Here is a 5,673-nt window from a genome sequence, read left to right as displayed (position 1 = left end):
TTTTTCTTACTTGAAAGACTATAAAGTATATTAAGTAGAAAGCTCTATAAAAAAGGGAGCAAAAGTAAAGAATGCAACAGCTAATAACATCAATTATAGTGAGATCTAAGATACTGTGCTTTACAAATCATTTTTATACACTAACTTTTAATTTTAGTTAATATGCTATATTTAACTAAGTTGATTAAAAATGAAAATTAGGTGTCTTGGTACTTGAAATAAGTGACAACTTGGTAATGTTGGAAATAGAAAACTTTCATTTATTCCTACATGAGGGACCCTATGGCAGACACTGCTCTGTGTTACGCTGCCTTGCCAAGCATGAATGTAAAGAGCTTAGAGAATAAAAGAAGATCATTTGCTTCAAGCTCAACAAGCTTTTTAAAGTAAACCCATGGTATAGGTATGTACATTTATGCCCTAGTGTGTGTTTTTGTGTAAAGTGGGCACCAGCTACGGAGTTTAACGTGAATGTCAATCTAGATGATATTTCCAGGGACCTATTTCCTACAGGAAGGAGCTCTCTTAGTGCAGTGGTTAAAGCATTTGGCTGGTAACCAAAATGTTGGCAGTTCCAACCCATCAGCTGTTCCATGGAAGAAAGATGAGGCAGTCTGTTTCCATAAAGATTTATAGCCTTGGAAACCCTATGGGGGCAGTTCTACTCTGTCCTAAAGGGTTGTTACGAGTCAGAATCGACTCGATGGCAGTAGGTTTGCTCTTTTTGGTTATTTCCTAGAGAATAAATGTATCACTAGACTGAAATAATGTCATTCATATGAATGTGAGGATAGCATTGGCAAGGAAAATACGAAAACATAAAAAAAGCAATAGAGCCTTTTGGTGTCTTATTACTGGCAGTTTATACCAGATAATTTTTGATATATTAAGATAATGCTAGTAACCTATACCTGATTGGGCTGCTGCTCCACTGACAGGCCTTCTCCTGTTTTTGATTCTACTGTGATCTTGTGGCTTTTGTTTTTAAAGCATGGCATGATGACAGCCCCATAAGATTTTAAGTGTGAGGGCAGAACCAGAGTCATGTGAATCCATAGATGACAGCTTCACAGAGACTGTATGATACACTATTGCTAGAAGCTCTGATAGCACAGTGCCTAAGGCATTTGACTGCTGACCAGAAGGCTGGCGGTTCAAACCCACCAGCCACTCCTCGGAAGGAAAGTTGGGCAATCTACTTCTGTAGTAATATCTCCTCGGAAATCCAAGGAGGGGTTGCTATGACTCGGGGCCGACTCGACAGCACATAACAACAACAACAACACCATTCTGCATTGAGTGCTCACTATGTGTTACACCTAAAAGGAATTATTATCATTTATCCTCACATGAAAATCAGCGCTGCTATCATCTTTCAGGTGAAGAAACTGAGGGTCGGATAAATTAGGCAGTTTGCTCAAGGTCCCTCAGAATTCATTCTCCAGGTATATCTGATTCCTTAGTTCATGTACAGGCTCATGTTCTCCCATGTGTGTTCTCTCTCACACACCCACATACATACACTGATGTACCAAGCAGATGGAAATTTAGAAGACTGGCGTAAGTCTAACGGAATGACTGTGCTGGATACTAGAATTAAAGGAAAATCAGAGAAACAAAGAATGGGAAGAACAAAGTAATAGGGAAAAGAGATTTAGAAAAGCTGAGAAAGGAGAGAACCTGGAAAATTTGGGGAAATGATGAGCATCTTCAAATATCTGACGAGGTACTATTAGGAATAACAAGGAGAGGAATCTTATGTAACTCCAGTGAGCAGCATTAGGGCAAGTGAGGGACACAAATTTGCAAGGAAACAAATTACAACTCGATACATGTTTCACCTGCCAACTCAAAGTCCAGCATTCCTATGAAAACTTTTATAAGCCCAAATAGCGCAAAGAAGCAATTATCATTAATTTATATGAGAAAAAATTTTGAGCATTCCTAGATCCAAAAAATAATCTACCAAATCATACCAAATAATACATAAAACTTTTAATGATACTAACATATAGTGTTCACAGACACAGTTCAAAGCTATGGTGGCTTGATGCTGAGATGCTGAATGTAGTTCCTGGGAAAGCAGCTTGGTGATGCCACTCTCACTGCTCAGGGTGCACGCTGCAAAATAAACACTGACTACATGTTTCACTTTTCTTAAAAGTGAAAATTTCTTTGGATTTTTTTCATTTAGCAAAACCATTAAGTACTAATGCAGGTGTTCTGTAAAAGTGAAGTTAAGTGAACTTCTGAAAAGTGGAGAATACTTCTATAAAAAGAACTTTCTAACAATTACTGATATTCAGTTATGGAATGTTATGAAATGGAATGTTATGGAATGAATTTCAATATATGAAATGTTAAACTCTGTCATGGAAAAAGATAAAGCAGAAGGTTAATGATTATTTTATCTCCTGCTGTAACAATACCTCCCCAAGAAAATATCACCTCAAAAAGCTCCCTCTTAGCCTTTTGTAATCAATGCTCCCCCACCCCAAGTGCTGTCCCCAAGGAATTACTGCTTTATGTCAGTATAAATTAGTTTTCCCTGTTCTAGAATTTACTAAAGATCAAAGATGTCTCTTTGAGTACTAAGGTGCACCTAATGGAAGCCATGGTATTTTTATTCGCCTCATATGCATGAGAGCTGGACATTGAAAAAGGAAGACTGAAGAAGAGCTGATGCTTTTGAGTTGTGGTGCTGAAGAAGAATATTGAAAGTAACACGGACTGCCAGAAGAACTAACAAATCTGTCCCGGAAGAAGTGCAGCCAGAATGCTCCTTGGAGGCAGGAATGGCCAGACTGTCTGACCTGTTTTGGTCACACTGTCAGAAGGGACCATTCCCTGGAGAAGGATATCATGTTTGGTAAAGTGGATGCTCGCTGAAAAAGGGGAAGGCCCTCAATGCAATGAGATGACACAGTGGCTACAACAATCGGCTCAGACGTAGCAAAAATTGTGAGGCTGGCACAGGACCGGACAGTATTTTTAGTATTTTGTTCTGCTGTACATAGGGTCGCTATGAGTCAGAGCCAACTCAACAGCAGATAACAACAACAACAGAATTTCCTATCATTTCATATAAATTATATAATATATATTCTTTTATTGAATATTAGTAGACTATTTGTTTCTACTGCTGAATGGTTTCCACTGCATGAATATAATACGTTTCTTTATTCATTCACTCACTGATGGGCATTTGAGTTGTTGCCAGTTTTTGACTATCATGAATAAAGTTGCTATAAACATTTGTGTCCAAGCCTTTGTGTAGATAAATGTTTTTATTTTTCTCTCTCTTGGGTAAAAACCTAGGAGTGGAATTGCTCGGCTGTTTGTTAAGTGTACAATTAATTGTATGAGCAATTGCCTAAATGCTCTCCAAAGTTGGTTCTATTATATTTGTTGTTGTTGCTGTTATGTGCCATCGAGTCGGCCCCGACTCATAGCGACCCCTCCTTGGGTTTCTGAGGCAGTATCACTACGGAAGTAGGATTGCCCAACCTTCCTTCCGAGGAATGGCTGGTGGGTTTGAACCGCCAGCCTTCTGGTTAGCAGTCAAGTGCCTTAGGCACTATATTTAGTTGATCTAAAAAATTCATTTCTTCCAGACAACTACTGAATTCATGTTTCCAAAATCTTACATAAGTTAGAACACCCAAATACCTTAAAACTCAATTTTGTTAAAATAATATAAGCTTATAGTACAGAAAACCTGACTAATAACGGTATTCATCATCTGCTCTGTTGTAACAAATATTATTCCTATCGCAATCTCTCTTACTTAAACAAACAGTAAAATTCTCAAAATGGTACTAAAGGATTAGAAAAGTTAAAAGTTAATCTACAGAACAGAATCTTGATCTACAAAGAAAATGCTTATTCCTTATGTTATCAGTGAAGCTGTATTTATATTTGGCAACCTTCTTCCTTCCCTAAGTGGCTGCATACTGCGAATCATTTCAATAAAATGTGCTTCTTGAAGTTCACATATCTGCATGCCAGCCACTGATGGAGTAAAATGCTTCATCAAGTCACTCTCTGAGCAAGTTCGTTATAGACTCCTCAAGGCAACTTCTGTTCTACCTGGAATTGGAGAAACCATGCTAGTAGTCTTGTTTTTCCTAATTCTTTAGATCTATTGTTAGGAGCCCTGGTAGCATAGTGCCTAAGGCACTTGACTGCTAACCAGAAGGCTGGCGGTTCAAACCCACCAGCCACTCCTTGGAAGCAAGGTTGGGCAATCCTACTTCCGTAGTGATACTGCCTCGGAAACCCAAGGAGGGGTCGCTATGAGTCATGGCCGACTCGACAGCAAACAACAACAACATTGTTAGAAGAGTTCTGGTGGTACACCAGCCACCAAAAGGCCAGCCGTGTGAACCCCGAGTCCCTGCGGAAGAAAGATGAGGCAGACTGCTTCCATAAAGATTTATAGCCTTGGAAACCCTATGGGAAAGTTCTACTCTGTCCTACAGTCACTATGAGTTGGAATTGATTTGATGGCAGTGGGTTTGGTTTGTTTTTTGGTTGATCTATTGTTAAGGTGATACCCCTGGATGCTCATCGTTGTTCCTCAAACCAAAAACCCTGAAAGACTAGACTGGCCCTTAAATTTCAGGATGATGTCTCAGCCCAATCTCAAGTATGCATGAGTTAAAAAGTTGTGGAAGTCGGGGGACATCTAGGTTAACTGGCATAACATAGTTCATGATGTTCTACATCCTAATTTGCAAGTAGCGTGTGGGGTCTTAAAAGCAGTCATACAACTACTGGTCTCTTCCCATCTGGAGCAAAGGAGAATAAAGAAAACCAAAGACTCAAGGAAACAACTAGTCCAAAGGACTACTGGCCCACATGAATCACACCCTCCTCTAACCTGACACCGAAAGAACTAGATGGTGCCTGGCTATCACTACCTACAGCTCTGACCAGGAACACAATAGAAGGTCCTGGTTATAGTTGGTCAAAAATGTAGAATAAAATTCAAAATCATAAGAAAGACCAGACTTATTGGTCTGACAGAGACTGGAGAGACGCCTGAGACTACTGTTCTAAGAAAACATTCTAATTTGGAACTAAAGCCATTCCTGGAGATTCCTTTTAGTCAAATAATAAACAAAAACAAGTATAAAATAAATGGCACCCAGGAGGAATGTGCTCCTTAGAACAATCAACTATAAAAGACCAAAAGGCAACATCTATCGAAAAGCAAAGATGAGAAGGGAGGGAGGGGCAGCGGAACTCTGCAAATGGAAACAGGTAACCCAGAGCAGAAATGGGGAAAGTGCTGACACATTGTGGGGATTGTGACCTATGTCACAGAACAATCTGTATATGAACTATTGAATGGAAAACTAATTTTCTGTGAAAACTTTCACTTATGTACATTAAAATGCTGAAATAGACAAAAAGGTGTGGAAGAAGCAAATGAACTGAGATGGGGAGATAGTTGTTTTTGACTGAAACTTCTTACTGTGTGCCCTTGGACAAGTCCCATAATATTTTGTGTGTATCAGATCCAACTCTGAAACAGAGAGATAATAATACTGAATAGAGTTCCGGCAAGATGGTGGACTCGGCAGAAGGATTGCACAGACCCTCTTCAACAAAGAAAAGGGAAACCAATTAACACAGACACAGAAGATAATCTTGGACCCCTGAGCCTTG

Source organism: Orycteropus afer, unplaced genomic scaffold, assembly GCF_000298275.1.
Source record: "Orycteropus afer afer isolate SDZICR_OR568_19922 unplaced genomic scaffold, OryAfe1.0 scaffold00090, whole genome shotgun sequence".
NCBI classification, from domain to species: domain Eukaryota; kingdom Metazoa; phylum Chordata; class Mammalia; order Tubulidentata; family Orycteropodidae; genus Orycteropus; species Orycteropus afer.
Note: the sequence above shows the minus strand (reverse complement) of the source record.